Source organism: Tenebrio molitor, unplaced genomic scaffold (assembly GCF_963966145.1).
Source record: "Tenebrio molitor unplaced genomic scaffold, icTenMoli1.1 SCAFFOLD_601, whole genome shotgun sequence".
Lineage (NCBI taxonomy): Eukaryota > Metazoa > Arthropoda > Insecta > Coleoptera > Tenebrionidae > Tenebrio > Tenebrio molitor.
Genome location: NW_027184180.1, coordinates 13,421 through 21,585, shown reverse-complemented (window position 1 = coordinate 21,585; position 8,165 = coordinate 13,421). Strand labels below are relative to the sequence as shown.

Sequence of the window (8,165 nt, the reverse complement as noted above, 5' to 3'; positions counted from 1 at the left end):
AAGTCGCAAATAACGGCGATTGACGAAATCACGTTTTTTTTATTTTAATTCCAATGAACAATACACAGGGTCACAATTATCTGTTATGTATTCTATAATGTTTTGCAAAGTAAATAATGTGAGTTGTCATGCGTAATATTAATTAGCTAAGTAATTTTTGCAAGTATTTTATGTCAGATATGCAATGTATAATAACGTAATGTTGCAAAGTATTTTAATTTTTATGCTAGGTAGAGATAATAACTCGACAATAACTCTTCTCTAATGAAAAAAAAAATAGAAAATGATTTAGGAACATAAAAAATCTCATTAAAACAGGAACAATTGAAATTAAAATAAACATAACATTCTGTACTAAAGTACAGTTTTGTTCACTCCTTTTTTCAAAGTCTTCTGTCCTCTCATTTGCACATACTGCTATTCCAAAACAGTGAAATTGTCTGTTTCAGGGAATCCTTAACGTTCCTTGCTAATGTCAACAACGTTTTCGATGAAACAAAGAGTCGGAAAAATGTCGGCTCATTGTATTCAATAACATACGCGACTACAAAACCATCTGTATCATTTGTAGGAATCGCGGTTTTTTCGATGAGAATTCGTTCTAATTTTTTCTTTCTTAAAAAAGCTAAGTAATTTTAATTTCACTAAAGATGAACATTTAGGCTATATGCTGGGTAATGCAAATCCATCAACCATCAACTAGGTTGTTCAGCAGATGTACGATTGTTTATTTGATTTCTTCTTCCGAAGAGTTGTATTCTGGCAAAATAGAAATTTATTCATAACATAACCTCAATCAACTAAATTATTTCGAATACAATAACCACATAACTACAAGTTGGATAGGCATGGGTGCAAAATACCGATAATGCATGAAACCTAATAATAATAATAATGACATAATAAAAGTTAATTAAAAATCGCTGTTTCACGTCTTTTTCTTTTTTGTTCGAGAGTTTTTGTGGTTCTGAAAAGAACCGTTTATAAATGTGTCGAAAACGAAAAACATCTATTTCGAACTGGTGTACTTGGTGACGGCTTTGGTACCTTCGGAGACGGCGTGCTTGGCCAACTCACCGGGCAACAACAGACGCACGGCAGTTTGAATTTCTCTGCTGGTGATCGTCGAACGTTTGTTGTAGTGTGCCAGACGGGAAGCTTCAGCGGCGATACGTTCGAAGATGTCGTTCACGAAACTGTTCATTATGCTCATAGCCTTACTAGAGATACCGGTGTCGGGATGGACTTGTTTCAACACCTTGTAGATGTAGATGGCATAGCTCTCCTTCCTCCTGCGCTTCTTTTTTTTGTCGCTCTTGGAAATGTTCTTCTGAGCTTTCCCGGCCTTCTTGGCTGCCTTACCACTTGTCTTCGGCGGCATTTTTCAATTCAATTCGATTCAACAAACTCGCGAACTGCTCTGACTCGTGTGCGTGCGTTAACTTTGCACCACCACCTTTCTGATAGGTAGTGTGTTCACCAGAACCCCACCTGAAAACGGGCTCCCACCAATCGTCACGTCCTATTCTCCTATCACGGAGGCTATAAATTCGAAGCACAGCTACCAGCTTTTACAATCGACGAGTCCCGTCCGTCAGTTTTATTACTTCTCGTGGTGTCTAACGAACGAACTTAAAATGTCAGGTCGCGGTAAAGGAGGTAAAGTGAAGGGAAAAGCGAAATCCCGTTCGAGCCGTGCCGGTCTCCAGTTTCCGGTGGGTAGGATACATCGTCTTCTCAGAAAAGGAAATTACGCGGAACGCGTCGGTGCAGGAGCTCCCGTCTATTTGGCCGCCGTCATGGAGTACTTAGCCGCCGAAGTTCTAGAATTGGCAGGAAACGCTGCCCGTGACAACAAGAAGACACGTATTATACCGCGTCATCTGCAGCTGGCCATCAGAAACGACGAGGAATTGAACAAACTCCTGTCCGGAGTTACGATCGCCCAAGGCGGTGTCTTACCCAACATTCAGGCCGTACTTTTACCCAAAAAAACCGAGAAGAAACCTTAAACGAACGATCGATCCATCTCCGTGGCGAAAACTCAAAATATCGGCCCTTCTCAGGGCCACTATAGCTTTTTTTTTTCGTAAAATGACCGATGCATCTTTTCTTTTTGTATTATTATCATTTACGACTGCAATGCCAAAAGGAAAGCAAGGGGTGTTTACGATCTTGGTACATTTATCAGGTAGTCAGTTAGTAATAATTGTCCGTTGTTTCTCGAAAGAACATCATGTTTCTTTTTTTTCCTCTTATTTTTATTTTGTGGTTCTGAAAAGAACCGATTTTGTATTTCGTATTTTATTCTGGTTTTCTCGAACGGTGAAGAGCGCCAGGAAATTAACCTCCGAAACCGTAGAGGGTGCGTCCTTGACGTTTCAAAGCGTAGACGACGTCCATCGCTGTCACGGTTTTACGTTTGGCGTGTTCCGTGTAGGTGACGGCATCTCGGATGACATTTTCCAAGAACACTTTCAGGACTCCGCGAGTTTCTTCGTAGATCAAACCGGAAATACGTTTCACGCCGCCACGACGAGCCAATCTTCTGATAGCGGGTTTCGTGATGCCCTGGATGTTGTCACGCAGGACTTTGCGATGACGCTTCGCTCCTCCTTTTCCCAATCCTTTGCCTCCTTTACCGCGACCGGTCATCTTTTCAGATTATTTCAACTGACACAAAATACCTGCACACCTCGTCCCTAGGAAGTCAACTACCGCAAAATTTCAACTAACGGAGCCTTATATAGATTCAACGGTTCACCATCGACCAATCGACGAAGTCAGCCGTTGACTTTGTTCACGTATAAAAGTACAATTTAATATGGCGGAATTTTTAGTACCCGTTTACCTTTCGACGCGTGCACGTCTAACGATCGTCAGAGTCGATTTTAATAATTGTCAGTTTTGTTTTTCATTCGTTTCATTCGAAATGGCCAGGACCAAGCAGACCGCACGCAAGTCCACCGGAGGAAAAGCCCCCAGGAAACAACTGGCTACCAAAGCGGCCAGGAAAAGCGCTCCCGCCACTGGCGGCGTCAAGAAGCCCCACCGTTACAGACCTGGTACCGTGGCTCTGCGTGAGATCCGTCGTTACCAGAAAAGTACCGAGTTGCTCATCCGCAAGCTTCCCTTTCAACGTTTGGTGAGGGAGATCGCTCAGGATTTCAAAACCGATTTGCGCTTCCAAAGCTCCGCCGTGATGGCCCTCCAGGAAGCGAGCGAAGCTTACTTGGTCGGTCTGTTCGAGGACACGAATTTGTGCGCCATCCACGCCAAACGTGTAACCATCATGCCAAAGGACATCCAACTTGCCAGACGTATTCGGGGTGAACGCGCTTAAATTTTTCCACATCGTGTTTCGGAAGAACAACACGAAACACGAATTTTATAACAAAAAAATCGGTTCTTTTCAGAACCTCAAACTTTACAGGCAAAAAAAAATATATCGCCCTTCAACCGGAAATGAATAAAATAAAAATGTCAATAATCGGTCGGTCCTCTCGATTCGGGTTGGGTTGCGGTCGTTCGTAAAATTTTATTGCATCCTGTCATCACCTACCTGCCAGCTGATGCTATCTATTTTATTTGGTTTCGCCGTAAGGATAGTTTTATTTCTTTTTTTCGTCGTAGATTATCGTGTGGCCCTGAAAAGGGCCATTTGTGCGTGCCCCGTTGCCGGTAGTACGATGATGACGTCGGAACGAGGCACAGCCGAACGAACATGAGTCGAGTATCCATCCACGTTTCTCACTTTTTCCTCTTCGGCGAAGCGGCCTTTTTCACCTTGACAGGAATGGCTTTGGCTGTCTTGGGTTTGGGTGCTTTGGGTTTTTTAGTCGGACCAGCCTTGTTAGATTTCTTCGCTTTGGAAGGCGATCGGGGTTTCGGGGCGGCTCTAGTTTTCTTTTCTGCCGAGGAGGCGGCCGATTTCTTGGCTTTCGCTGCGGCGGCGGAGGCAGCGACGGCGCTCTTCTTTTCGGCAGCAGTCTTCTTCGCTTTGGGGGAGGCTTGTTTTTTGGCTGTCTTCGAGGAAGCCTTGTCGGAAGTCGTCGCGACGGCGGTACGTTTGGCGGATGATTTTTTCGTCTTGGATGCGGCGGACGAAGCGGGTTTCCTCTTGTCGGAGGCGGAGGCGACTTTGGCACCACCGGAGGTGGACGAGGCGAGCTTGAACGAACCCGACGCGCCCTTACCTTTCGTCTGAACCAGAGATCCCGACGCCACGGCGCCTTTCAGATATTTCTTGATGAAAGGGGCGACCTTTTCGGCGTCGACTTTGTAATTTGCGGCGACGAACTTCTTGATGGCCTGAAGAGACGATCCTCCGCGTTCCTTGAGTCCCTTGATGGCGTTGTTTACCATCTCGGATGTCGGAGGATGGGACGGTTTCGCCCTGGGATTTTTCGCTTTTTTCTCTTTCTTCGCGTGGGATTGAGGGGTGGCAGCGGAACCGGTGGTGACCGATGATGCTGTTTGATTTTCGACGTCGGCCATCTTTCACGTTAAAACGTTAAAAGTTAATAATAATTATTGAAAAAACACTTGCTCACACACGTACACTTCGAGCACCTCGTGAACGAGAATTGAACAAAAAAATTTTCTAAGTCTTTATAAAATAGTCGCCACTGCGGACGGAAGACTGAACGCGCACCGCGTCCGCCGTCGAAGAAATTGCAGGCCTCGGAATCGTTGCCCGCGTGATGGCATCGTCCTCTTTCCTCGATCACCATCGCCACCGTGTGATCAAGCTGGCCGAACTCGGTTTCCGAAGTTTCCCTGGAGATAGCGAAGTTCGTCTCGGAACGTCGGTGGGTTTCGAATCAGGTACACGCCCCTCCAACCACCAGCCCTAAATCCGGGTCGTCACGGTTTCGATTCGGGACCGACGGTTTACGTCGGCGGTGCGGGGTAGACGCGTCGATTCCGGGAATCCATATTTCGTTCGCCGAAATATTGGTCCATCTCTTCCCGGAATACCGCGCCACCTTCTCGATTTTACGACATCTTCGCGTCGCCAAACGCTTCCGAAACGGTCGAAGCACAGAAAGGACCTGGTGTTCGAACCGAGGCAATTCCGACAACAGGATGCCGCGAACCGCCTCTCCGACGTTCAGGTCGATCGTTTTCGGCGGAAGTTGAAACGGGACGAGTCGACGATGGGTCCCGTTGCCGTCCGGACCCTTCGGGACGGCCGAAAGTCCGTCGAGAGGATCATCCGAAAGGAGACGGTCTTCATCGTCCGACCGATGCCGCACCTACGAGTTTTCCGATATTTTCTTCGACGGATCTTCAGGTTTTCTTCCTTTCTTCCGTCTTTCTCTCTTCGTAATTTCGTGTCCGACCTGCGTCGTCCGAAGTCGGGGTGAAGATCGAAGAAAAAACGCCAAAAATAACAACTCGTCAGCCACGCACACCGCGTTCGAATGTCTAACGGTCCAACTTGGATTTTCGAAGATCGCCGAATCCGAGGGACGATAAATAATAATAATAATAATAATAATGGTAATAAATAATAATGTTAATAATAATAATAATGATATGATGATTATAACGATAATTATTATAGATAGGTAAATAGAAACACAGGTCTCCTCTCGAAAATCGGAACTTCCTGATATTACTTACATATTTCGGTCGATCCAAATGTGGGAATCTCGTCGTCGTCGGAGCAAGCAGCGCGGTAGGTGGGGTGAAATTCTGGATTTTCCACCGCCGCCGGCGGTCGAAAAATGTGCGACGCGGGAGATCGCCAGTCCGTCTAGTAGTCTCTCTTGTCGTTAGAGCGTGACGTGGTGGTTGTTGTGGGATTTCCCGTTAGTTCGGTCCGACGTCGGTCGTCAGAGGGTAAGTGCATACGGAAACGAAACGCATCGCGTTTTGATGTTCATATTCGTGCATCGGAATGTTAAAAGCAATATATTTTACACCAACGATCACACCTAAACACCACGGCAACGGCCATACCACGTTGAAAAGCACCGGTTCTCGTCCGATCACCGAAGTTAAGCAACGTCGGGCGCGGTCAGTACTTGGATGGGTGACCGCTTGGGAACACCGCGTGCCGTTGCCCCCCAACACTTTTTGTTTTTTTTTGAAATCCATAGCAACCACCGAACCGATTTGTTTTTCGTGCAGGTATTCGGAAACATGCACAGACCCGTATAATGTAGATTCATAGCTTTAAGTACTAGATAATTAAGAAAACAATTTTTTTTGTCGATTAATTGTAAACAATTGCAGAATAAAAACTCGTCAAACGGTAAAGGTTGTCGTTCGATCACCGAAGGTAAGCCACGCGGGCAGCGGTCAGCACTTGGACGGGTGACCGGTTCATTATATTCCTTCCGTGAGTTTAACAAAGATAACATATGCAAATGTCGTAAGTGCGACGAGGAAGACGGCGATCTTTTAATGTAAAAAAAATATATATTAGGTTACGCGTACATGCCACTTTGACTGCTGCTTTATTTTTTTGGTTTTTAAATAATTAGAGATCTGAATTCAACATATCAGTTCTATGTTATAATGGACAGACAATGTTGTATTCTTGGCCCCTAACACGTTAAGACCAACATAAAAACTAGAATAACTTACCATTCGTTAAACGTTAAACAATTTCGAACCACGTTTTTTTGAGCTCGAACAAACTCATAACACAACACTCATTTATTAGTCACTGGACCATTGTAAAACGAGAAGAGAGAAAAACCATGCGAAACTATTTTTAAAACGAAGAGAATAAAGGTTTTAAATGGTAGGGCTGTATGACAGACTTGTCAATTATCGTGGGGGGTACGGCTGAGATTTATGACGAAATCGAGCGGCGCCGGCGGTCGGTCACTTTCACGAAAGAGGTCTAAACACGGGTCGTTTACGATACCCTCTGGTTACTAGAAAAGTTCTAGACAGATGTTTGTCGGCTTTTCGAGGTATTTATTTGTGAGTCCAAAGACTCAATGGAGTAATATCGGACTGAAATTCCAAGATTTTGCTGTGTAATCCAAAAAACTATGTTCCTCGTAACATTTAACGATGTGTTAATTCAACTATTATTTTAATTTTTCGTATACGTATTTATACTAAAAAGTACAGCGCTTCCAACAGTGAATTGTGAATTGAAAATGTTTCAAAGAAAGATCGATAGTTTTGAAAAAAATTACATATTAATAAATTTAGATAGATTTAGAAGTATACATTGCACTTACTTTTCAAAATTATTGTACTTCTGATTTGGTTGAAATAACATAATATGTAGCAGTCATAGTCTTGTGTACATTGCAGTCGCGGCTGGTGTTGGGTAAAACCTTTATTTTTTAGGGGGTCATTACCCAAATGACCTCATGGACCAGCCGTTCCTGTTAGGTTTTATATATCAAATTGATTCGTCTGTCTTTTTCATCATGCCTTCGAAAAGCGAGCTCCTGTTTCGCCAAAGTAACTGTGACGTCAATTAAATACGATAATAAAATTCGGTTTTTCCGAACTTATTGTGAGTGAGAGCAGTGAGAGCATCTTCTTTTCGTATCCCACCTCCACCCGGCGGCAGTAGTGCAGTGCTTATCAACATAATTACCGGCGTCTCGCCTCCACATTTTGACTTTTTTGTGTTTTATGTGTTCTCTAAGTCCAAAATTTTTAAATTTTTAAAAAGAGATTGCGGTACTATTCCTGTTGCTGAAATTATAATAATATATTTATTAATTTTTGTATTATATGTCTGTGTTATATTGTGTGAATTTGGAACAGCTATATCTAAAAGATATGCTTGCTTTTGTTGTTTATTTAAAATAATAATGTCTGGTCTGTTATGCTGAATGTGAATGTCAGTTAAAACTGTGCGATCAAAATATAATTTGTAATTGTCATTTTCTAAACAACTTTCTGGTTTATAAATGTAATGTGGTTGTGTATCCTTTAATAAATTGAATTTAACTGCTAAATTCATGTGTATAATTTTTGCGAATATATCATGACGTTTTTTATATTCGCTGTGAGCCAAAACGGTGCAAGATCTTGTATTGCAAATATAAAACCCTCAGCTCTTTAAAATATCTCCCATGTAAAGACTTTTGTTTTATATTTGCTATAGTGTCATATCACGAGCTCTATTGAGAAAATAATTTTTTAGTGAAGCAATTTGATTGTGTTGTAGAATTTCTAGA

At 43.2% G+C, this 8,165-nt stretch overlaps 1 non-coding gene across 1 annotated transcript; it reads left to right on the top strand.

Moving 5' to 3' along the window:
- The first annotated feature begins 5,953 nt into the window (after positions 1-5,953).
- Positions 5,954-6,073, top strand: LOC138140930 (5S ribosomal RNA). Its single transcript, XR_011162839.1, has one exon. It is a non-coding gene; the product is annotated as a 5S ribosomal RNA (ribosomal RNA).
- Positions 6,074-8,165: the final 2,092 nt, after the last annotated feature.